Source organism: Cupressus sempervirens, chromosome 1 (genome assembly GCF_028749045.1).
Source record: "Cupressus sempervirens isolate cs-2001-9-10 chromosome 1, ASM2874904v1, whole genome shotgun sequence".
NCBI classification, from domain to species: domain Eukaryota; kingdom Viridiplantae; phylum Streptophyta; class Pinopsida; order Cupressales; family Cupressaceae; genus Cupressus; species Cupressus sempervirens.
The window spans coordinates 272,057,662-272,085,652 of NC_143118.1; the positions used below are offsets into that span (position 1 = coordinate 272,057,662).

General features: G+C 33.3%; 2 pseudogenes; both read left to right on the forward strand.

Moving 5' to 3' along the window:
* Window positions 1-4,670: 4,670 nt before the first annotated feature.
* LOC149577163 (potassium channel KAT2 pseudogene) lies at window positions 4,671-20,436 on the forward strand (annotated as a pseudogene).
* Window positions 20,437-27,046: 6,610 nt separating this feature from the next.
* On the forward strand, window positions 27,047-27,688 carry LOC149577164 (potassium channel KAT2 pseudogene; annotated as a pseudogene).
* Window positions 27,689-27,991: the final 303 nt, after the last annotated feature.

Genomic DNA, 27,991 nt, shown 5'->3' on the forward strand with positions numbered 1-27,991 from the left:
GAACTGATGAGGGGGGAATTGATGATGACATTGATGCTCCTCTTAGAGCTTACATAGAACAAAGAAATAGAAAGAAAAAAAACAAATGATTGTCATCTACATACCTTAATTGATGATGAATGAATTTCATGTCTCAATGAATTTAATTATGTGCTAATGAATGTTCATGAATTATGTGTCAATGCAAAATATTGATGAATGTTGCATGTTTATGAATCTAATGTGTTAATGAATGTTATCATGTGATATTGATTGAATGTTACATTTTATTAATGGTTGAAAGAATGAATGAATGTTAGATGTTAACAGGGAATGTAGAGTGATGTTAGGGGGAGGGGGGTGGGGCCAAATGAGCTTCCACCTTCACATGGTTGGCCCTGTTTAGTAGAGAATATTAAACTATTCTCGAAACAAAGTGAAGCTCAATAAGATGTAAGTGAAGCTCAAATTGGCACAAATAGGGAGTCTATATGATGTAAAGGGTCATTTGAAGTCCTAGGGTGTCCTAGGAAGAGTTATGGGTGGATGGTAGTGTTTAGATGATGTAATAGGCTATCAAAGCACCTAAATGATGTAAAATGCACTCAAAGTGCAAGATCCGTTATTTCCCACTCCTTCCCCAATATAAAATCCTTTAATTTTGATCTCCCTGAAGTCATCTCAGAGGTTCCCAATTACACCAATACCTGGATGCAAGAACACTGGCAACAACCTCATGTGTTAATAGGATATGGCATAAAGCTGCACAAGATGACAAGTTGTTTTGGCTCTTGGTGGATTTTAGAAACTATATTCTCTTTCCCTTTGGCCTATGCTTAATCCATCTGCTTCTTCTTCTTCTTCACCATGTCCATTGCCTTCTCAAGCCTTGTCTCCCTTCTTATCAAAGCCTGGTCTGAATAAAAAGCACAGTGCAAAGACTCAATCTTGGGGTAAGGATGAGATTCATCTTTCTCTTTCGCTTTTCTCTATCCATTGCTATGAGAAAATGAGTAGTCCTCCTATGCAAAACGTTTCCTCTGCCCAGTTTCAATCTTCCAAGCATCCCATATTTGAAGATGCAAGTAGGCACAAATAGGTATAAATCCATCTAGCCCCACAATAGATATTGCTGGTATCTTAGTTTTGTTTGTATTAAATTTCTGTGAAGACCAAAGTTTGTATCTTTTCATTCCTAATTTGATCATGGACTTGTAAGTAAACATCAGAACTAGACAGACCTTATAGTTTTCATGTTAGATGTAAATATATAGCTAGTTTGATGCCCATGCATCTTACATTGCCTGGTCAGAAGGAGCGCTCATGTGCAGCCTTGAAACCCTTCCAGGTGGCTGATAAGAAGGTAAAATTTCCAGATTTGATTTGTTTAGAGTGTTCCATGATTGGTCATAGGTATTGATGCATCAATGGCAACAGCTTATGAGAAGAAATTAGGTATTGCTGCACATAAAATTATTTATGTGCAGTCTATTCGTGCATTTGTTGATGCATCAATGGCAACAACTTATGAGAAGAAATGGCCACTTTACTTGAGTACTAAAAACACAATTTTAAAAAAATATGATGGAAGGTATGTTTTCAAATCAATACAAGGATTGATGATCTTATTTTTACCTTTTTCTCTAACACACCTTATTTCCCATGTTATCATTCTTTATGATTCTCTAGCTTAAGGATCCTCATATTCTCAGAGATTCTTCTTATATGTGACTTAAATTGGTAGGTTTAAAGATATCTTCCAGGAGGTATATGAGGCCAGTTGGAAAGCTAAATATGATGCAGTAGGAATCTGGTTGGTTTTGTTTCTTCGCACAATAATATGAAGATTGCAATGTTGATTATCTTGATTCTGTCTGGCACACAATAACTTCTTTCAATGATTGATTCATGAATAGGTATGAGCATAGGCTTATTGATGACATGGTAGCCTATGATTTGAAGAGTGATGGTGCCTATGTTTGGGCATGCAAAAATTATGATGGTGATGTGCAAAGTGATTTCCTTGAACAAGGTTAGTGGTGCAAAATACTATTTTTCATTGAATCTGGCTTTGAATTGATCATTATATCTAATCTTACATATATCTATTGTTTTTGTAAGGAAGGAAACATGAATTGAGATTTTTTCGGGGAAGATATTGGCTGGCTCCACAATCATGATTAATCAGGTATAATCAGTGATTTTGCAAATTATTGCTTCTCTGGTTTAAATCTGTCACTTCTTTTACAGAGATAATATAACAATTTATCAATTATATTGCTTATTCAACAATTGCAGTACTAACAGATTTGAAAACACCAAGCAATAACAGTATATGCATTAACTCTTTTGAACATATAGTTGAATATTCTATGGAAGGCTTGTACTACCGTGTTTCATTGCAAGGTTATGCATATTTTTGTTCTCAATAAGATATCACAGATAGACTTGAGACTTGATACATATTCCAAATTGAAATAAGTCACCATCTTTTCCTGAAGTAACCAAATTGCGTAAATATGTTACCTTGGATATTTTAGTCTTACAATTTATGTAAAGATTATTTTATAGTATGATTAAGTATTGTTAACTGCGTATATTTACTATTTAGTTGTATAGGATACTTAATGAAATAAATTAATGTAACTTGTTTTTTTTTTTTTTGTATGGAGTTACCCAGCCCCAAAAAATGTTGTTGTATTGGTATGTTGTATGCAACTACCCATTCCCAATTATGATTCCAATTTGGCAACTTAGGAGTTGTGAGAGCAGTTCAAATCACTCACTAGGGAAGATGGTTCATAATCATTTCCCCACTTGCTTCCTTGTATTGTCATAATTGGAACATAGGCATCTCTCTCTAATTAATGCTTACCTCTGATTTATTAACCATATTGTTACTATGGATATAACACAATTAAATTTAAATTTCTTGATATCTAGATCATCAATCCAAGCATGGCTGTAGAGAATCGTAGCTGTGTAGACACCAAATTTGAACAGTCCACTTGCAATTGAGAAATAGATTAGTGGTAGTGTCCTCATCTACTTGACAGATTGAGCATGCAAAAGCTTGGTAGGTGCCTCAAACCTAGCCCTAGTTTCATTGCCAACCATAAATTTGGAGTATACATGAAAGCTATTTTGATCTTGTGAGCATTGAATATCAAGATCTCCATTTGACTTCTCGTTATTAATGCCTTGACTCACTACTGCTAGATAAACAACCTAGTTGAAGTCCAGCGCAAAGAGGTTGCTGGCTACCAAAGATTTGATAAGTGTTACAAAAATATTCACTGTAACAATCTCCTTCTAAATTGAACTCCCGGTGAATATTAATCTGGAATTCTTTTGGCACCATCTTTTTTATTTGTTTTTTAATATTCTAAATTCCTACTCTAGCCTCATTGCTCTATTTTTGTTTTTATTCTATTTAATTATATATGTAATATTACAATGTGAAATTCAATGTTTAGATTTTTGTGGATGAAGTAATGGAACTTGTGGAGCTCACTTCTTTGAGAGGTGCCTTGGTTGGGCTTCCTAGACTGAATGACCTATCTACTGAATAGCGTAAGCAGTTAACAATAGCAGTAGAGCTTATGGCTAATCCTTCAATTATATTCATGGATGAGCCAACTTTAGGCTTGGATGCTTGGGCAACAGCTATAATTATGAGAACAGTAAGAAATATAGTTGACATGGGGAGAACTATTGTTTGCACAATCCATCAACCTAGTATTGATATCTTCGAGGTATTTGACGAGGTAAAGATTTGGTTTTCTTAAAATAGCTTTGTGAAGCATTTGAAATTGGCATCTTCTTAAAGCTAAATGAAGTATGTTGTAGCTATTCTTGATGAAGCGAGGAGGTCAACTTATCTATGCAGGTCCACTTGGTCACAATTCTAACAAACTTATAGAATATTTTTTGGTAAGATGCCATCCACTATGGTTTTACTCAGTTGAGAGATTTAGATCTGAATCTAGTACCTTTTGATGAGTAGTTTGAATTTTGGAGTTGTAAGTAGTCATAGTTTATTGTACTAGAACCAATAGGAAGTTGATTTTATATACAAGGAATTGGTCATGCCGGATAGTGTTGACCACTAAGCTTTTAGCAAAAATTCTCAATACGTTGAGCTTAAGAGTCAAGCACTAGCTGCAATCATCATATATGTTTCAGCTAATTGAAAATGATTCATGTAGGCCATTGAGGGGGTTCCACAGATCAAGGAAGGTTATAATCCAGCTACGTGGATGCTGGAAGTAACTTTTATGTCAGAAGAGCGCCATCTAAGTGTCAACTTTAGTGAAATCTATAAATCATCAGAATTGTATAGGTGAGTGAGTTTTCCTTATTGATCTCTTCAACTTGTTCTAATGGATTTTAAATTTTATTTTCTATCTTGCACATTTTCCTATCACAGGAAAAACATGGCATTGGTAGATAGTTTGAGCAAGCCAGTTCCAGGCTAAAGAGAGCTTCATTTTGAGACAAAGTACTCTCAGCCCTTTCTAGCATAATGCATGGCTTTCCTATGGAAGCAGCACTGGTCGTACTGGATAAACCCTCAATAAAGGCATCCAAATATCAATTAAAGGATAGCTTAAAGCACGAAATATTTTTTTTTTTGTTTTAATCCTTCAACCGTCGCAATTGCGACGAAAAACACAAGAATTGTGACGAGGATGACGGGACAACAAGGTGACTGCATAGCGATGAATAAGCATTGCAAATGCAACGGTAAGAGGTAGATGTCATAAATTGTGACTAAATAACTACAACGTCTATGTCTATCACAGTGGCGACACATTGCTGTCGTAATTGTGACACATAGCCATCGCAAATCGATGCCAAATCTATTAGTGGAAATACCTTGAAGAAAAATATGAAGAACCTTCTGGCACATTGTCTGTCAATGACATTGTTGAAAAGAAGACTCACAACAATATGATGATAGACATAGCATCCATTCTTAGTTATGAAGAATTTGATGACATTAAGAACTGCAAAATTTCCTTTGAGATGTGGAACAAGCCAAAAGAGATCTATGGAGGAGATTATAATGTGAGAAGAGCAAAAGCAGAAAGTCTAAGAGGACAATTTGATCAAATGAGGATGAGAGAGGATAAAAACATTGCAAAGTATGTTGAAAGAGTTAAAGCATGTGTGAGTGCAATTAGACCATCTGGAGGTGATATCAAAGGAGAAATAGTTATAAGAAAAGTTGTCAGAACCTTGCTTCCCATTTATGCAATCAGAGTTTCTGCAATTCAGGAAAGAAGGTGTGAAGCAAATCATCAGATAAATCTTGAGGCCATAGTTGGAAGACTAACTGCATTTGAACTAGATAATTTTGATAACTATGTTCCAGCCTCCAAGAACACTGAATCAGCATTTCAAGCCAAGCTCTCACTCAAGGAGGAAAAAAAAAAAGGAGAAGGAATCTCAGTCAAAAAGTGAAAATGAATCAAGCCAAAGTTCAGACAGTGACCTCGAAGTAATTGAAGCTCTACTAGCAAAGAAATATTCTAGAGGCAGAGGAAAATACAAAGGTAAAGTTCCTCTAATCTATTTTTCTTGTGAAGAAATTGGTCATATTGCAGCAAGGTGTCCAAACAAGAAAAACAATGATGAAAAGAAAGATTACAAATGGAATGGCAAGAAAGACTTCAAATCATCCAAAAACAAAGGTAAGAAATCATGCTTCATGGCTGAAAATTCTAAAGATTCTGATAATAGTGAGGATGAAATTGTTTATATTATCGTTAAAGATGATTCTGACAGTGATGAAGAAGATAAAATGGCACTTGCTTCTCATCTAAGTAAGAATGATACATGGATTATAGACAGTGGTTACTCACATCGTATGACTAGTGATAAAACTAAGTTTGATTAGTTTGAAGACTATGACGGTGGCAGTGTAAGGTTTGGTAATAATGAACCTCATTTCATAAAAGGAAGAGGAAAAATCTCTCTAACCAAAGAACTTGTATGTAATAATGCCTATTGGGTTGAAGGTCTTAAACATAATTTGCTAAGTGTGGCACAGTTACTCAATACTAGATTCAAGGTGGAATTCATGCATGGAAAGGCAAGACTGTTGAATGAGCAAGGAAAGCTGATAGGATCTGGCACCCAAACTAAAGGTAACTTGTTCTATCTAGAACTTGGTGAATGCTCATATTTTATTGCTTAAATTGGAAAAATTTGGTTATGGCATAAAAGGTTGTGTCATGTCAATTTTGATAATCTGGTAAAAATAAGCAAATTCAAGAAAGTGAGAGGCATTCCTAACATTAAGAAACCTAAGGTTGGTCTATGCAAGAATTGTCAGATTGATAAAATGGGAATGACTAGTTTTAAAAGTAAGAACTATTAGTCTGAAGATATATTAGAAATTGTGCATACTGATTTATGTGGACCCATTGGAATAGAAAGCTATACTGGAGAAAAGTTTTTCAATCTTTTTGTTGATGACTACTCAAGAATGATGACTGTCATGTATCTAAGGAATAAATCAGAAGCATTTGAGAAATTCAAATGGTATTTGGCAAGAGTAGAAAAAGAAACAAGAAAAAGACTAAAATTCTTAAGGTCAAATAGAGGTGGTGAATTCATCTCACATGAATTCAACAACTTCTGCATTGAAAAAGGTATTAAAAGACAGGTCTCAGCACCAGGAACTCCTAAACAAAATGGAATAGCTAAAAGAAGAAACAGATCCATCATGTATTATGCAAGAACCCTGATGATAGAAAAGAACATTTCTATCAAATATTGGAAGGAAGCCATCAGCACTGCAGTTCATACCTTAAACCGAGTATAGTTGAAGAAGGACTCATTCAAAACTCCCTATGAATTATGGTATGGCTACAAACCCAATGTAAGTTATCTAAAAGTATTTGGAAGCAAATGTTATATTTTAAAAGAATCTAGAAAAGGAAAATTTGATGTAAAAGGTGATGAAAGAATATTTTTAGGATATTCTTACAAAAGAAAAGCATATAGATGTTTAAATCTATCCACTCACAAAGTCATAGAAAGTGCACATGTGAAAGTTGATGAGTTTACAAACAAATCTGAAGAAGAAAGCAAAAAGGTACCTGAAGATTACAGAAGATTTGTTTACATTGAACTAGATACTATACCAAGCATACCATTCACTCAAGAATCCTCAACTCCCGAGTCATTAGTAACCGAGTTGTAAAAATTTCAAACCGTGCCATAGCAACATTCAGACATTACTGAGCAAGTGTCTACCGAGTCTGAAGTGCCCGAGCCAATTCTTACCGAGCCAGAACAACCAAAATATGAAATTGAAGCACAAGGAGATAACAATGAAACTCATTCAAGAGGCAAAGAGCCTGTATTAGCTAAATATGTTAGAAGACATCATGCACCACATCAAATCATTGGAGACAAGTCTGAAGGAACCTTGACAAGAAGCAAGCTGAAAAATACTTTTTTACTTGCTGATTTTGAACATAGAAGCATTAAAGATGCATTGACAAATGATAGTTAGATTGAGGCAATGAACAAGGAAATAGAATAGATAGAGAAGAACAAGACATGGACTCTTGTACCTAGGCCTAAAAATAAGAATGCAATTGGAACCAAGTGGGTATTCAGAAACAAGTTAACTGAAGATGGTAAGGTATCCAGAAACAAAGCTAGATTGGTATGCAAAGGATACTCTCATGAAGAAGGCATAGATTATGGAGAAACCTTTGCTCATGTTGCAAGATTGGAAGGAGTCAGAACATTACTTGCATATGCTGCTCACAAAGGATTCAAAGTTTATCAAATGGATGTCAAGTTAGCATTCCTCAATGGAATAATGGATGAAGAGGTTTACATTAAACAACCTAAAGGTTTTGTTGATCCAGATAAAAAGAACATGGTCTACAAATTACACAAGGCACTGTATGGTCTGAAACAAGCCCCTAGAGCATGGTATGAAAGATTGCATAACTATCTTATTCAGATTGGTTTTCAAAGAACTAATGATAATAGTAGCTTGTATATAAAGGAAGGACCAGATAATAAGATTGTCTTGGCAGAAATATTTGTAGATGATACTATTTTCATAGGGCATGATGATCTTTGCGAAGAATTTTCAGAACAAATGAACAAGGAATTTAAAATGTCTATGTTTGGTGAAATAAAATTCATTGTTGGTCTTCAAATTCAACAAAATAAGAATGGCATCTACATCACTCAATCAAAATACATCAAGGAGATATTGAAAAAGTTTGGTATGGAGGATTGTAAACCTGTTGGAACTCCTATGTGTACTGGATTGAAACTTACCAAAGATGATGAATCCAAAGAGATAGATCAAACATTGTATAGATCTATGATTGAAAAATTGCAATACATAGTTCATACCAGGCCAAATATTGCCCTTGTAGCTGGTATTGTTGCAAGATTTTCAGAAAAGCCAAGAGAAACTCACCTGATGGCAATCAAAAAAATAATGAGATATTTGAAAGGAACTGAAGATTATGGCTTATGGTACAAATTTGGAGGTAATTTGGATTTGAAAGTGTTTACTGATGCTGATTGGGCAAGAAACCTTGATGACAGAAAAAGCACAAGTGGAGGAGCATTCTTTCTTGGAAAAAGATTGGTTTCTTGGACAAGCAAAAAGCAGAATTGTACATCCCAATCTATAGCAGAGGCAGAGTATGTTGCTGCAGCAGTAAACTATTCAAATATTGTTTGGTTTAAGTAGTTATTGCAAGGAATGAAGATGGAAATCAAAGAACCAGTTGTCATGTTTTGTGACAATACTAGTGCAATCAACATATCTAAGAATCCAGTGATGCATTCCAAGACCAAACATATTGCAATAAAATATCATTTTGTCAGAGAATTGGTGCAAGACAAGGAGATCAGATTGGAATATGTCCATACAAAGGAACAAATTTCTGACATATTCACAAAGCCTTTACCTAAGGATGCATTTTTGTATCTTAGAGATATGTTAGGGGTCATTCCCCTATCTAAAGTCCACTAAAAATAAGTTCTAGTGATGCATCAACGCATACAAGATTGAAGATCTATCTGTTGATGTAGTTTTATCAGAAATAATTACATATGAATTAGTACTAAAGGTACATTACAATTCACTTAACTTCTGTTGTCTTTGGCATGTGTTGTCAAAGAGGGAGAGATTTACTGTCATATCCTTCTGAAATTTGTGAGATTTGAAAAGTTTGCCATGAAGTCCCTTAATAGAGGGAGATTATTGAAGGAGGGAGAAGTTTGTTATCTTGTTGGACTTGTTTTCAAATTTTCATTATGTTATGACATGTTGTGTTTCCATCAATACCAAAGAGGGAGATTGTTGGATAATGTTGTCCTTGATGTCACACAAATGTCATATCAGTCATTAGTCTCAAGTTCACCAAGCTCGAATAGTTTGCAATGCAATCTGTAGTGCCAATCGAGCTCACTCAATCATCGAAGGAAATGTGGAAGACAGTGTTAACCGAGCTAACTCGGTCAACAAAAGAAAGGTGAAAGATAGTGTTCACTGAGCTCACTCAGTCAATGAAGGAAATGTGGAAGTCAGTGTTAACCGAGCTTCACTCGATCTCCAAAGGGTAGTTTCCACCGAGCTCACTCGGTCATCAAAAGAATCATGGAGAAGTCAATGTTAACTGAGCTTCACTCGGTCTCCAAAGCGTAGTTTCCATCGAGCTCACTCGGTTATCTCAGAAAACTTAGTACTTATTGAGTTCTCTCAGTGATTGAAGGATTGTCACAAAGTTTGTTGTATTAACTGAGCTCAGTCAGTTAACATAGGAATTATTTTTTGAACAAAGTTTACCATGCAGGGTCGGCCAGTATAGGGATTTGCAAATTAATTACTTCTAGCTGACTGTTGTAATTGTTTGTTTAGTCAGTAATTCAAGCCGACTAAGATAATCTGAAAGGTATATATGGTCATTCATGTTATGAATTAAAGTGTGTGTGAAATTGTGAAAAAGAAGTTATAAATGTGAATTATAGTATGAAATGAAAAGGAGAATTTTGAGAAAAGTCTGATGAAGGATCAGATGAGTTGAAGGAGCTGTAAAGTTGCATTTGATCAGTAAGGATCTAGTCAAGCATAACAGAGATCTGTAATCAGCAAAGATAAGTTGTACATTATATCAGGTCACTTCATTGTTGCTTTCTAACCATTGTAACAATGAATTCAAAATCTCTTAACAGAGTTGGTTTAACAACCATTCAATAAATCCTCTAACAAGGTGACAGTTCAGTTGAATTGTTCTAAAGACCTCTAGCAAGGCCACTCCTAATAGGGTGATTAAATCTTTTAACAGGGTCACACCTAACAATGTGTTTTTGTAACCTTTAACAGGGTTGGCTCCTAATAGGGCTCACTTCATAAGAGTGAAAAATAGTATCTAGTTACATTGGTGGTTTTTCCCATATTGGGTTTTCACGTTAAGACTAGTGTCTATTGTGTTCTTAATTGCTGAAATGCTTTGTGCATGATAACATATCAGTTCTTAATATTTATCATTTTTTGCATTATCAAGTTTCAGCATTTTATATTAATCAGATCAAGGGTATATTCAGACATCTTAGGGACTATGGAAAGTTTTGTAGTAACTTATTCACCCCCTCCCCCTCTCAATTACTCTATTCTCATTCCCAACATCTGTAGCATAATTCTCTTATATGAATAGTAGTAGTGCATAGTATAGTATAAGTTTAGATCTATTAGGTGTTTTATGTTTTCATTTTATGCATATGAATGTATTGTTTAAAGGAAATTAATACAAAGAACAATAGGTTCAGTTTCATCTTGAATCTTGTCTCCTTTATCAGTAATCTTTAGTGTTCTATGATCTTTGAACAGAGAGCCTAGGTCATAGTTGTAGTCCTTTAAGGTTGTATGTTATTTCATTGTTGCTTATAACTCAATGGGTATGTAAGGGCTTTAGGGAATTCAACATGGTTGCAAGTTTACTGATGGGAATATCATGTAAGAATGGGATTTAAATTGAACATGGATGTCTATTCATAAGGTGAATGGATAGATTAGATATCTAAATATATAAATAAGTTTCAGATATCCATATGTATGTATTTGATTCATGGAATTTCCCAATAGTTAAGGCACTAATCAGTTATAGGATCACTTGTTTATGTTGCTTCATATCTAAGGTTTTGTTGAATCAACATCATTAATCATTTGTATTTCCCTTTCATGTTGATCAAGACCCTATCACAACATTATCTAACCACTTCCACAAAACCTTTTTAGTGGTAGAGAATGTTACAAAAATTCTATATATTTGTTATTTACGATGTCACTAGAGATTATAAAGTGTGCATACCTATATTTGCAATTACTGACAATGTCTAAAATTTGAATCATAATTTTAAAGCAAAGAAAACATGAATGGATGACATAGGTGTCATGGTGTTTGATAGATGGTTGTTTGGGAGGTGTCTAAAATGTATTTTCTCTACTTTCTTTGAAATTTTGAATGCATGCACTAGGTGTTGGGAATATTACACCATTCTAGTATTTGTTTTAAGGTTAAATAGGATTTTTTTTTGAGTTGCTGAAATGATTTATATATTAGGAAGTCCTTTTAGGGTGAGTCCTATAATATAGGATCTGAAAAAGAAAATAATTATAAACAAATATGAAGAATCAAAGCATGATATTATTTGTGTAAAATCTTTGTGTACTTCCATAATTCTACCCAAAGTCTCACATGGTATCAATGTAGGAAAATTATTCCAAGAGAAAAATTCAATTAGATAATTTTTGGGGATTTGAGCTGAAGAAGATTCAAATTGTAATGGAGAGGCCTCTAATATAGATAGTTATGGAGTACATGGTTGATCACTCTATTTCATGTTCACATGAAATAGGTCCTTTTTCTAGATGAAGAGTTTATTGCAAAGATCTTATGAGACATGCTACATGAAATTTGTATATGCCACTAAAGCAAGAACCTATTCATAGCCTATTGTATTTTTCTTTGTATATGTCCATATTGTCTTTGTATTACATTCTAATTAATTTTTGTGATCTAATTTTAATTAACCATTGTTGAATATTAGTTTTATTTGTGTTATTTACAATGAGCCTTGTGATAACATACTAATTTAGAGATGGAATATGCATGTTTGAAGAGTTCAAATCTTAGCAACCATAGGGCCAACCACACCAACAAAATTTGTGAGCAAAACCATATGAGAAAGAGGAACCTCCAAGCAAGACATGAGAAAGGAAGATACACATCCCCCTTTGAAACACTAATAGGTAGAGTGGATCAACAAAAGAAAAGGAGCTCTGGAAACTAAATCAACAACAAGAGGAACTTGAACTGTGACAAAAGCAACTAGAACCATCATAATAGTTTCTTGAATCACACAATATTCTACATAATTTTGTGAATTATTAAGCATGATTTTAAGATCATACTCACAATATTTCAATATAGATTATTTAGAGGCAAGTGAATCTTGGAAAACACTCCACAAAATCACATTCATTTCTCATTGATTTTAGGGGATACTTATACAATGCTATGTATTAAATATTTTCAATTGAAATGAGCTATTATAAAAAGATAATGAAAGACAAATAGATTTAGAAGAAAATAGTTAAAGTATAACTTGTATGATTGAGGATGTTTTCAATATTAGGTAGACCTATAGGAGAGAAAATGGGGTGTGCTTGAGAAGGAGGAAATGTGTGCTACATGAATGAAGCTGCACTATGTTGAAAGGACCTTATAAAAGAAATGTTTCAAAATAAAAAGATGTCATAAATCCCTTGGAGGATTTGGAGATAAGTAAATACAACACAATATCTCATCATGTGTCAAGAAATGAGATATAACATTGAATGATACCACATGGAAAACATCTGAAGAGCATGTTAACAAAAAATGTTTTTCTTTATTACAAATAAATTTTACTATGTTGATCACATGCGTACTCTATTTAGCATAGGTCATGTAGTTTCCTTGACCCCTCTCATGGAGATTTTGTTTGACATTCTTCTAATTTGTTTGATCGATACTACTTCTTCTCATGTGTTTCAAAGATAGTGTTGCATTTCCATTTCCTTTTTATATTACTATAGATAAGAAGCCCAACATCATGATTATTTCTTCATGAAGGAAGTCATGGATTCAACATACATTTTGTGTGAAACATTAGTTTATTAAGGACTTGACATGATAATAGATGGACCACCACCAAAAGGCCACTTGAAAACATTTGGTAGTGGTTTGCTTGTTTTCATGTGAAGTCCTCAATAAACTAATGGTGCACAAAAAATGTATGTTGAATCCACAGCTTCCTGCATGGAGAAATAATCATGCTTTTGGGATTCTTATCTATAGTGATATAAAAAAGAAATGAAAATGAAATGCTATCTATGAAATGCTTGAGTAGAAGCAATATTAATCAGGCAACTTAGAAGTATGTCAAACACAATCTCCATGAGAGGTGCCAAAGAGGAAACTACATGACCTACACTAAACAACATAAGCATGTGATCAATAAAGTAAAATGTATTTCAAAAAAATAATAATTTTGGCAATGCATGTGACCATAGAGCATGTGACTAAAAGAATGGCACATTAAAATTGTTTTATGTTGTAATTGCAAGGCCAATGTGTCACAATTACAACAATGATGCAGTGACCTCTTGGCCCTACCTTTTACCAAATTGTGATGACTTTTGGCATTGTAATTGCAATGGGTGAGGTTTTCATCATAATTTTTGACACCAAAAGTTTGACACCCATCCAACGAAAGCCAATTCTTGGTACTTTTGCTTGGGTGGCGATTATCCATCACAATTATGATGTCCTGCCATCACAAATTGGGTCCAAATGTAGTAGTGATGGTATGAAATGAATGTGTTATTGCAAACTAGAAGGGAGGTTCATTTCCAAAAAATAATTTTACTACATCTTCAAAGTTTTAGATTCTACACATAGATTTGAGTGATCCTACAAAGACAATAGCTTTCTATAGTGAAATATATTCATGATTCTTGTTGATGATTTCACTAGGATGATGTAGGTAGCATTTCTTAGAGAAAAAATTGAAGCATTTAAGATTTTTAAGATATTCAAGAATAGATTTAAAAATGATTGTGGATTTAAAATTAAATGTTTAAGATCTAATAGAGGATGAGAGTTTACTTTGAATAAGTTCAACATTTTTTATGAAGTAAATGGTATTAAGAGACAACTTTCAATCCCTAAGATATATAAACAAAATGGTATAGAAGAGAGGAGAAATAGATTTATAACAGAGGTTGCAAGAGCTATGATGCTTGAAAATAATGAGGTTAATATATTCTAGAGAGAAGTAGTAAATACAATAGTTTAGTATATGAATAGAATAAAAATCAGACAAGGTACTAGTAAGACACCCTATGAACTTTGGTTTGGAGATGAACCATTAGTTAAGTTTTTAAGAATCTTTGGAAGTAAGTGTTACATTAAAAGGGATGATGACTTTGGGAATTTTGATTAAGGTATGTTTCTTTGTTATTCATTGAAAAACAAGGCTTATAGATATTTTAATCAGAGGCCTAAAACTATTGTTGAGAGCACAAATGTTAGAGCTGATGAGAAGTTTGTAATTCAAGAAAGAATAATTGATTATAATTCTGATGAAGAGACTAATCCAAGGACTAACCAAAATAATGTTGAGACTAATACTTAAGTTGATTAAGGTATGTTTATTTGTTATTCATTGAAAAACAAGGCTTATAGATATTTTAATCAGAGACCTAAAACTATTGTTGGGAGCTCAAATGTTAGAGTTGATGAGAAGTTTGCAATTCAAGAAAGAATACTTGATTATAATTCTAATGAAGAGACTAATCCAAGGACTAACCAAAATAATGTTGAGTTTTTTTGTGAGAGTGATACTAAGGAAATGAGAGAGCTAAGGGAGATATTAAATGGATCTCAAGGAGGATAATTAGGGATCAAAAGAGAAATTTAGACCATGATGGGTGTAATACCCCAAAATTGGCACATTGCCATTCACAACCAATTTCACTCTATTGATCTTACCTAAATTCCTATTGTACTAGGCAATTTTGATTTCAATAATCACTATTTGACCTAAGTGTCAAATGTAGAAAATTCCTAATCTAAATTAATCATGAACTTCATTTAATTCCTAATTATTGACTCAAATTACATACACTAAACTATTAATTATGTTTAATTTAATTATATGTCTTCATACTTTAATTAAATTAAAATAACCTTTTAGCTAATCTACAATGGAATTAAATGTATATGATTTAATTAAATATCCTCATTCTAGTTATTAAATTTAATTATTCAATTAATTAGATTATTTATTTATGAGGTCATATTTTACCTTTTTAAATCAAATATCTTCTTCAAATACTCTTCTTCAATTCAGAAATAGAAACACTGAGTGAACTAGAATTATAAAAGGAATTAAGCTAGTTAACTCTTTATTCAACCCAAAACCAATTAATTAACTCCTTTTTCACAAGGGAAGTTATTATTCTAACTGAATCTTGATTCTAATCTTGACTGTTCATTTGAATTGACTTTGATCCTTGATCAAATTTTTGGATTCTATTTTAAAAACCTTCAATCTCTCATTTTTAGAAGTTGCAAATGAATAGGATCAAACTTATGTTGAATTAATACTCACATATTTAGATTCATAGCTTCTTTTTTCTTGCATTTTAATCTCATCTAGTTTAAATATGCATTCATTTAGATTAATTGGTCTTTCATATTTCTATATAATTTGCAGGTTGACTTGTCAAATTATTTCAAATGAAAAATCCCATATTCATTCTAAGATGATTCTTCATATAATGATCATGTTGAAGTGTGTATGAATTATAGAGGCCTGTATTTACCACTCACAATTTTGGTGCCCATTGTGGGGCCAAGAAATCAAGTTTCTAGCCTCATCTATTCTTTATTTAGCAAATATTTTATGTTCAATCATTTATGTTTGTATAGTTTCTTGGTTTCTCACATGAAAAATCTCATTCTCACATGAAGAAACTAAAGTTTTTCTCCCTATTTTGCATTTTCTCATGCAAAAAAGTTTATAATTGTGTGGTTTCTTGCATGGTACACACCATTTTCTCACATACGTCTATGTAGAATCTCACATGAAATTTGGCACCAATAAATGTAAAATGCAATTTTTAGATTCTATTTTTACCATGATGGTTTAATTTGACATTTTTTTCTGAAGCATTTTATTTTTAGTGGTATTTTTTTTCAATAGCCTAATAGTGGCGTACAGATTGCTTGTCAAAGATACCCATTAGAAACTCACAAATAATATTGACAGTTTGTTTGCAAGACTATTAGTCAAAGAATTGCATGTCAAAGAATTAATTCAAACCCACTTAAACATTATGTCTTTTTAAGGCTTTCTTACACACATATTTTAATAGAGCTTGTGAACTTCATAAGGCTTTAGAAAAAGGAATAGGGGAGTATGCTCTTTGCTACTTGGAAGTGATACCCAAGAGTAAATCAGAAACCTAGACATCTTCCAAAGATGGTTACTAAGGGAGCCAAGAAAGTTAGTGGTTCTCCTATATGAGTTTGTTTTATGAAGAGATGATGGTTTCCTTTTAGGAAATTGAAATCTTGAGAAAGGACAAGTTGGGATTGATAAACTAACTCTGTCATGAACATGTTCTATGTGTTTGGTTAAGGTGCTAAGGTAGAGGAGTATGCTCTTACCCCTTGAGGGAAATTGGAAACCTGGACCCTTGAATTTAAACCACCAATTTGAGACAACCTTTAGAGGGCCTGCTAAAGCGATCCAACCTCTAGAAATGAACCAAGTGAGCACACACCTTTCATCGGTGATTACAAATCACTATAATAGAGAAGCTTAATAGAAAAAGGGACTCCAAAGCCATGTTGATTTCTTCCTCTTGATTCTTGATATCACATATCAAGAGGAGGCTATGTTTTTTGCATTGAGTAGCAACACCACTAGTCTTTCTTGTCAAGTGTGAGAACTTTTACATGTTGGCGTGAGCTATTAGCCTCAACTTTATTTGTGAAGCCACTAGGGATTAATGTGAATGGAAGCCAAGTAATTTTTTTTAGATAGTTGTTACTCGGTTCACCTCCAAAAGGGAGCATAATCTTTGTGGAAGGAGAGGGAAGAATCTCTCCTATAGATACCACCATGTGCATGTACCTAGATGCTAGAATATGGTATACACACTTGACCCATACCACCAAGGTGCTCATTTAGCATATATGTTATTGAGTCCTTAGAATACACCAAAAACACAAGTGCCCTCTTGTGGAGTGACATGGTTGTTTGAGGTGAACACATGCACATAAGTTGTGAGTCATAGGTTTTTCTTCCTCTACCATTTTTTTTTATAGCAGTAAAGAGTCTTTTTTGAGTCTTTAAACTTGTCAAAATCTTCAAACAAATAAAAGGTCAAGACTCCCCCATCCCTCTGAATTGCTTTGTCCTCGATTGGATATACTACTTGCCTCTTCTGTCTAAAAACAATTGTCTACTTGTAAACCATAACAATGTCCAAAATCTAAAAATAATGATGATATTTTTTTGAAACTTGTAAACATAGTTAGTTCTATTGGGACTCAGAATTGAAGCCCCGAGTTTTAGTACCATTGAAAAATCAAGCCCCATGAGCACTTTTAAATGCATATATACCTGGCTATCAATTTGAGGCCTAAGAGATGTTTAATGTTTCTAACACATTTCATTTAGTATGTCTATGCATTCCATGAAGATAAATTTCCTTTCTGAGCCATTCCGTGATGTCCCATTCTAAGTAATGTTCAAATCTACATTTTTGCTTAAGTGAGAAACAACGATAGGAGCCCATGTTTGCAATTGAATATATTGCACCTAGTAAATTTTCATGACTCACCACTTTGGGAGTTTTTAGTGTCCATAAAGAGAACTTATGTTCTATATTTTGAGTCATTTTGAATCTATTTTACTAGGTTTTGAATCCCTCAAAGTCATTCATTTATTGTTGTCATGTTGATGCATAATATTTAGAATTCTAGAAGGTCCTATTTGAATTGTTATAACTTTGACCCAGTTCACCAAAATGAGAAAATTCCTTTTGTGTTGCATTTTAGAGGTCAAAGACTTACTACGTGTCAAATTTGAGCTTATGAAAAATCTATTTAATCAATTTTCAAATGCGATTCCAAATGCAATTTCTAACTTTTTACTAGTGTCAAGAAAGACATATTTGTCAAAACCCCTATTTGTGATGTCATAACTTTGAATTTGGAATAGGTGAGATTAAATGGATTGTACCATAGTGTTTTACTCTAAAAATACTTTGAGTGTGCCAATTTTTAGAATTTGACAAATCTGTTTGCACACTTTTCTAGGTCCTTTCCATTCATAAAATTTGCTTTTTCATCAAGTGTTCCCAGTCTACAAATTTGAGTAGTCCACTTTGACCATTCACCAAATTCATCATGTTATTTTTCATAAGCCCTAATTATGGATTCTTATCCTTTGAATGGAAAATAACCTATATCCTAGTTTTTAGAACCCCAAGTGATTAATAACCTAGTTTATAATGTCAAACTGGCCAAGCCTAATTTATGTTTTATAACACTATTTGCCTATAGGATAATTGAAATATGGATGTTCAGTGATTAAAATCTTTTAACTGGTAATTTTTCATGGGCTGAGAACTTGCAGTATGGTAGAGCATTTAGAATTGAACACTCATGCAAATTTTCATGGCTTGGTTACTTGATTGAATCAATTTTTAAGGCTAGCTGGCGGGCCTCCAAACACAAATTCACAATTTGCAAAATTGATTAAAAGAGAAACTAAGACTGAGAAGCACATGGAATAAAATAGGGATTACACTATTTTCTTAGAAAATGACTTCAAGTTGGCAAAAGAGAATATTGAGATGATACCCACAAGTCATTGCATAAGTTTTGGGTGTGACTAAATTTTACATAGAAAAAGAGAAAGGAGGTCATGCTTGTGATTACAATTTTTCTAGTCTATTATTGCCTCCTCTTGGGGACAGAGGCCACATTCAGACCCATATAAGAAAATATATAATTTCTCCATATGATTCTACTTACAGGTGGTGGGAGGCATTTTTGATTGCTATGGTTGCATACTATGCATGGGTATATCCATTTCAGATAGGATTTATTGATGTACAAAGATGGGGGAAGATTTGCATTGTTGGCACTGTTATAGACACATTTTTTTCTATTGACATTATTTTCACATTCTTTGTGGCATACATTGATGAAAATTCACAGACCATAATAGACAATCCAAAGGAGATAGCACTCAACTTGCTTAACATGTTCTACCTCTGGCACTTGAGGAGATTGAAAGCCATTTTCACTAGGCTTGAAAAAGATATAAGGTTCAACTACTTTTGGGTTGGTTGTACAAGGCTAATTTGCATGAAAATTTTTGCCATACATTGTGCTAATTGTATGTATTATTTTCTTGCTGATCGCTATGCTAATGCTAACAAGACATGGATAGGTTTTGTTATCCCTGACTTTACAGATATTGAATTTCTTAACCCATTAAGAACTATGCTACTCGACATTAGTAAGGAGGCAGCATGCTAAAGGATAAGCAATAAAGGAAAATGTGTGAAGATGCCATAAAAATAGAGGGAAGAAGTGAAGGAGGAATCTCAGCTTAAAAGCATGCCCATGTGAACCAAACCATGTTCAAATCAAAATTGGGGAGTTGGAGAATGTAAGCAAGAACATGCAAGAGAGTAAAGTCCATGAAAATGCCAAGGAGTGAAGACAAGGAACAAATCTATAGAATATAGAAGGAGCATGAAGAAATATCCTTGCATGGAATAGTATGAGCCACATAAGCACCAAAGTTTGAAGATACATCAATACATATCACATGCCCTCAACCAAACTAAAACCTTATCTATTCACATGTGGATTAGAAGGATAAGGAAAAATATGAGGAAGTATGCAATGTTTCATCTTTAGAACCATGGCCTCATCTTGATAGTAGGGAGATACCAATTTCATGATGGTTTTTCTCTTAAACATAAATTGATTCTTTATTTTATGAAATGGATTCTAGATTGGGTGCATCAAATAATTGTTTTACATGTAAAGTTTTTGGCATGAGGGTCTTAACCAAGCCACTAGATGAAGGCAATCAACACTCATGCTAAAGCCAGAAATGCATGAGCAATAGGAAGGAAACATCAAGGACAAGGGAAATAAACAAAGGAGAGACCCATAACTACACTAAATGGATATAGCAGAGAAGATAAAGAAGACATGAGGCAAAAAATTTGGGAGTAGCACCAAATATAGGGAATAAGCAAGATGTTCCATGTTTGAATTTAAAGGAACTATAGGTGTTAAAAATAAGAGAAACAAGCCATAGGGGATGCCACTGACATCAAATGAAGAAACTAATTCTAATCAAAGAAATCATAGACCATAAGTAGTAGAAAAACAATAAAAAACATTAATCCCACATCGGGGAGGGAAGAATTCTCCTAGCTATTTAAATACAATTCCACACTTATGTTAAATGTCTTCATTGAAGACAAAGGCCTATAAGCCAAAGCCTTCACATGTGGGACCTAGGGCTAGCTGGAGGGAATTTTGCATAGTTAGTGCCTTGGCAAATGATGATGTCAAACAATGAATGGACTCAAAGACCAATTGCAAGGAGGCACATGGCATCTGCCAGATGAATCAAATCATGACACTTGGCACAAATTTCAGCAAGGAAGTGATGTGGTGTGGCCTTAGATGGAGCCATCAAGTTTTTCCACATGGCAAGATCCAATGATTGGTACTTGCTTGCTTTGTGGAGATGCTCAGGTGTTTAGTAAAGTGGGCAAGCACCAAGCTACCACATAGCAGTGGGCCCTAGTCCACAGTGATGTGGCAAGCACAAGGAAGATGCTTACTATGCAACAAGGTGGCCATTTATAGCTTCACATGTGGTAGTGCTAAATGGACCATTCAAAGGGTGCCACATGGGGCCTGGTGGAAGCTAACTATGCAGAGATTAACCAATCAGATAACACTACATGGCACAAAAATCAAAGGGGGTTTGACCCAAAGTTGTAGGGTGAGGGTAGAAAATGAAATATTTTAAAATGTGATTTTAATTATTTTTTCAAAAGGGGATCACATGTAGACTTATTTTAAATTAAAAAGGGCATATTTTCTAAAGTTTATACTTTAGAAATTTTGAATTTCTGATATTCAAGTTGTAGACTAGAGCCTTTGGTAGAGGGGGTACTTTTCTCAAACTAACTTTTAGGGGGTTTCCATGAGGCAAATATAATGATATTATATATCATCAAAATCAAGAGAAAATGAACTTTCCAATTATGAGGTTAGTTTTTGCACAAGAATTTATTAGTTTGAGTTATAGGTAGAAATGTAAAATTTGGGGCCTTCTCAGTGAAATGGGCAAAAATTGAATATGTAGTTACAAGCTTGATAAAACATAATAAAAATGTAGTTGGGGACAAATTGGGTCACTTTCAAATCAATTAAACCTCAATTCATTTAGCATTTCATGAGGTTTTTCAGATATTTTTGTTGCATAAAGGTTTTCATCATTCAATAGAGATATTTACAAGTTTGTTATAGAATAATGATGGAAACCATATCAAATCAAATGGCTAGAAATATGAAAGAGGTTTTTTAACTGCAAGGGATGGAATTTCAAGTGGAAACATTTCATCTTCAGATTAGATCTAGGAATTCATCCTCTTCGATATATTTCTTTCTTTCATCCATTGTAGTGGCTGGTTCTAGCTTTCTAAGAAAAACTTCTCACTACTATGATACCATTCCTTTTAGCAATGTCTCTTGTATTAAGAAGCATTTAAGTTTTATGCAAATAGTTCTCATTTGTTAGGTTATTTGTGAAGTATTTCTGTACATCTTTGATGTATTTATTTTCAAGGAAAATGAATAAAAATAGAAAGGGGTTTTAATTTCAGTCTGAATCTTGTCTTCTATTCATGGATTTGTAATCTTTTCTAGTTTGCGAGAAAAAAGCATAAACTAGGTTGCATTTTGTTTAAGAAAATATGTGATTGAAGTATCTTGTTGATGGAACAAAGAGCCATGTAATTGCTTGATGTTTATCATAGGGTTTGAAAATTTTGTGATGGGATAGTCTAAGTATGAGATTCATTTTGATGTAGATGTCTATTCACAAGGTGAAAGACAGATCAGGGATCTTGATGTAGGAGTTATGTCAAAGATTTCTATAAGATGTATGGTTTTAATTCATGTAATTGCCCAATAGATAAGGCACTAATCAATTGTAGGATCATTTAGTTTTCATGCTCATACCTAGGTCTTGCTAATATCGACATATTAAATCATCTTTTCCCTTTTTATGTTGAAAGTTATCCAAACTCTAACCCTCAGTTAGCTTACTAGTTTAATGAGTCATGCTATTAGCTATTTTATACTTGTGATTTCTTGGTTAAGTATAGAAGATTTAGGGGTTTCATCTATTATCCTAGATCTTTATTATGCTCATTGCACTGGTCACATAATTAGATCTTAAGAGGTTCACCTAACCAGGCTTTGCAGACCTTGAAGTGAAGGAGTGTAACCTTATAGTTGGCCCAGGTTCTTGGTGAATTGTGTCCATTATTAGAGACAACTACCTATAGATGCATTCTTTCTTTGTATATTCGATTACTGAAACTCTATTAAATTAGGAGCCAACAAAATGGTGACTCTATTAGGGAAATAAGATGGTGATGCATTTTGTTAAAATGACAAGAATCTCTAGTGGTAATTGAAATTTTTAGTCCTATTTTTAATATGGTTTTGACCATCTAAGTCACCAAAAAAATGGTGACTCTAATGGGGAAATAAGATGGAAATATATTTTCTTAAAAAGAAAAGAATCTCTGGTGTTAATTAAATTATTCAATCCTATTTTCATTATGGTTTTGCCCATCTGAGTCACCAACAAAATGGTGACTCTGCTAGGGAAATAAGATTGCAATACATTTTGTTTAAAGGGCAAGAATCTCTAGTGTTAATTGAATTTTTCAGTCCTTAGAAAATAAGTAGCATTTTATGAATCTTTGTGATAGACAAAGCTTGAGAATTTAAAGAGGATTCAATACAGTAGGAAGAACTTGCTACAATAGTGAAGTAATTGTGATGTTCTTTTCACATCCTTGCTGAATTTTGTGTTCCCTAGTTAAGCTTTGTTCATGGATAATAGTATGTTGTAAGACTAGATGTAAATTGTGTTGTATGACTATTATAAGTCTATCTTCAATCAATTTAGTCTTTTCAAGTGTTGTTGAAAAAGGTTCAAAGTCAACAATCAATTTATGAAGTGTATTCTCTTTCCAAGGTGTTAGTGATCTGCAAGTTTTTCCATATTGAAAGTGTAGTTCAAAATATACAAGTGCTAAATTGTTTCATATCTTTTCTACTATGTGTGAGTGGCAACTATGATCTAAATCTTTGTACTAGTGCATGATTTATTTTAATATTGAAGGCTTTCAATATTTGTGGGCAGATCTAGTTTGTTGAGAAAGAGGAATTATCAGTTTCTTGATTGATAATTTATGTCGTTGTATGTATCTACTAAAGTAATTGATTTCAAAATGTGAACCACTATTGTGATTTCATTTTCCTCTTCAAGGAGGTGGTAGCTCTATAAGGAGTCTATCTATACTATAAAGGATTTCATATTTGCACCTATGCCAATCAGTAGATCAAAGGTTTCAAACAACAACACATAAAGGTATTTTCAATTTTTATGTATTTATCCTTTATGAAATTTGAATGAACAAAATAGTTGCCTTCATCTAGTGTTTTCAGCACTAGGAAAATAGAGGTAGGAGTTTAGTATTGTATAAGATGGATTTAGAGTTTAGATCTAAAAATGATATGCCAACTCTTGAAAGTGTTCATGCAAACATTGTTGAGTTGAAGAGAAAAATTCATGATAAGACTGTCATAATGATAAGAAATACAATTGGTAATATTAAAGGTCTTAATGAATTTCAAATTTACATGAAGTTTAAATCAGTAGTTATGAATCTTTATGGGCATATCAGACCTAAGGAGTCTTCATGGCCAATGGTACTCTTACAAGTTTTTATACCACATTCAATTGATTGGTCAACAAAGTCAAAGTTAGATAATTTTTTTGAATTCTAAGATTTTATCATGAAGATTTAAAGTGCTTTGAATGCTAATGAATCTAATGTTAATGAATGCAATGAATCTGTTGAAAGTGATATTGAATACAAAGAGTCTCAGTTTTATGAATCAAAGGATAGTAATCAGCAATTTGATGACATGCAATATGTGGATTCATCTAGTTATGATAATGGTTATAAAGAAGAGGAAAAGTGTAACACTAGTAATAGTCTTCCTTCTAGTGATGAATGTGAATGTGCTATGATACTAGTGTTGAGGTATTGATTAAAGGAAAAGATGTATGGGTTTATCAGAGCTTTGATTTTTAAGAATGTATTACTAACGAGTCTACTATTATAAATGTGTCAAGCTATCCGAATAATTTTCATAGCTAGGGAAAAGAAACTAATAATGAATTCTTGTTAAGTGTTGATGAGATTTCAAATTTATTGGCTCATGATTTTGAAAGTTATGCTAATCTATTTGAGGATACTTGTGCTTTGCCACATCTTGCATTTTCATATGGTGAAGTCATTTCCACTAAATTTGATGTTGAAGAAGATATATTTTTATAATATGCTCTATCAAGTTTGGGAGGTGTATGTGATGGTAATCCATATATCAATACACATGATGAATTCTATGTTGAGAATGAAAATGTAGAGATAAGGTTTTTTGTTGCTTCATTATCTTCTTGTTTTCATTAGGATGAGATACATTCAGATTTCTCATGTGATGAGGAGTAATACAAAAGAAGTGATTTATTCTAGTGAGTTATTTTAGGAAAACATTGATACAAATCAACATATTGGGAACATGCAATTTCATGATGATTCTTATGATTTGGTAACTAATTAGTTGTTTTAGTGTGAAGAGGTTTTAGTGAAAGATAAATTGGATCTAGTGAATGACATGACTACAAGTAGGCAATAATTAGATTCTACATATTCTTCACATTTGGTTACACAAGGTGAGTTGCAAAGTTTTGACAAATGCAACTTTTTGAACAAGGTAGAATATGAATAATTTGTGTTTCTAGTGGAAAGCATGCATCAGTCATATGTGGATGATGGTTTTTAGAATCATTATATTTTACATGAGCATGCTGATTTATTTTCTCATAGTGAGCATGATGTAGAGGTTAATGTTGATGTATGTATGCATTATGAGAATGAAGGAAGTTGTTTCATTTTGTCAAGTAATTTGTTTCAAGATGCTAATCAAATTGGTGAAACTAATAGAGGAGATGTTTTGAGATTACCTCATGAGACTGTAAATGAAAATCAGATTTATGATAGAGGTAAAAAGTTTTGTTGAAGTTTGGTGGCCTGAGGTCATCGCTTGTACATAGTAGGAATAGTTGTTTTTTCTTTCAATAAAGATGTTTGAGAGGAATTTATTATTTTAAGGAATGTGGTTTTCTTCTCCTAGATATTTGAATCCTTTCCATGCCTACAAGGGACATGCATCCCTAGACAAAGTCACTGTTGGGACTCAAAATTGAAGCCCCGATTTTGAGTACTATTGAAAAATCAAGCCCTATGAGCACTTTTAAATGCATATACTAGGAAATTCATTTGAGGCCTAAGAGGCGTTTAATGTTTCTAACACCTTTCATTTAGTAAATCTATGCATTCCATGAAGATAAATTACTATTATGAACCATTCCATGAAGTCCCATTTTGAGTAATGTTCAAATCTACATTTTTGCTTAAGTGAGAAACAACGACAAGAGGCCATGTTTGCAATTGAATACCTTGCACCCAATAATGTTTCATGACTCATTGCTTTGGGAATTTTTAGTGTCCATAATAGAGAACCTATATTTTATATTTTGAGTTGTTTTGAATCTATTTGACTAGGTTTTGAATCCCTCAAAGTTGGTCATTTATTGTTGTCATGCTGATGCAAAATATTTAGAATTCTGGAAGCCCCTGTTTGACTAGTTATAACTTTGACCCAGTTGACCAAAATGAGAAAATTCCTTTTGTGTTGCATTTTTGAGATTAGAGGCTTGCTATGTTTCAAATTTGAACTTATGATGAATATGTTTGATTAGTTTTTAAATGATTCCAAATGCAATTTCTAACCTTTTATTGGTGTCAAGAAAGGTAGATTTGTCAAAACCCCTGTTTGTGATGTCATAACTCTAAATCCATGATAGGTGAGATCAAATGGATTGTACCACTATGTTTTACTTTAAAAATACTTCAATTGTGCCAGTTTTAAAATTTTGATGAATCCGTCTGCACACTTTCCCAGGTCCTTTCCATTCACAAAAAAATGCTTTTCTGTCAAGTGTTTCCTATCTGCAAATTTGAGTAGCCCACTTTGATCATTCACCAAATTAATCCTATTATTTTTCATAAGCCCTAATTATGGATTCTTAACCATTGAATGGTAAAGAGCCTATAATCTGGTTTCCAAAACCCCAAGTGATTAATAACCTAGTTTATAATATTGAATTCGAGCCTAGATTATGTTTTTGAACACTATTTGCTTATAGGATAATTGAAGTATGGATGTTTGGAGATTAAAATATTTTGATTGGGAATTAATCATGGGATAAGAGTTTTTACTATAGTAGAGCATGTGGGATTGAACACTCATGCCAATTTTCATAGCTCGATTACTTGATTGAATCAATTTTTAAGGCCAGCTGGTAGGCCTCCACACACAAATTCACAATTTATAAAATTGATTAAAAGAAAAACTAAGACTGAGAAACACATGGGATAAAATAGGGATTAAACTATTTTCTTAGTGAATGACTTCAAGTTGGTAGAAGATAATATTGAGATGATACCCACAACTCATTGCATAAGTTATGGCTGTGACTCATGAAAAAGGAGAAAGGAGATCATGCCTCTGATTACCATTTTTCTAGTCTATTATTGCCTCCTCTTGGGGAAAGAGGCCACATTCGTACCCATATAAGAAAATATATAATTTCTCCATATGATTCTACTTACAACTAGTGGGAGACATTTTTTACTACTTTGGTGTCATATTGTACATGGGTATGTCCATTTCAGATAGGTTTTATTGATGTACAAATATGGGGGAAGCTTTGCATTGATGGCATTGTTGTAGATGGATTTTTTGCTATTGACATTGTTGTCACATTCTTTGTGGCATACATTGATGAGAATTCACAGACCATAATAGACAATCCAAAGTAGATAGCACTTAGCTTTCTTAACATGCTCTACCTCTGGTGCTTGAGGAGAATGAAAGTCCTTTTCACGAGGCTTGAAAAAGATATAAGATTCAACTACTTTTAGGTTAGATGTGCAAGGCTAATATGTGTGACACCTTTTACCATACATAGTGTTGGGTGTATGTATTATTTTCTTGTAGACTGCTATCCTAATCCTAACAAGACATGGATAGATTCTGTTATCCATAATTTTATGGATGATGAATTTTTTAACCTGTTAAAACTTGTGCTACTCAAAATTAGCAAGGAGGTGGCATGCTAAAGGCAATGTAGTAGAGAAAAATGTGTTAAGATGCCATAAAAATAGAGGGAAGAAGTGAAGGAGGAATCTCAGCTTAAAAGCATGCCCATGTGAATTAGACCATGTTCAAATCAAGACAGGGGAGTTGGAGAATGTAGGCAAAACACGCAAGGGAGTAAAGTCCATGAAAATGCAAGGATTTATGACAAGGAACAAAGTAGCACAATATAAAAGGAGCATGAAGAAATGCCCTCACATGGAATAGTAGAAGCCACACAAGCACCAAAATCTATAGATACATCAATACATATCACATGCCCTCAA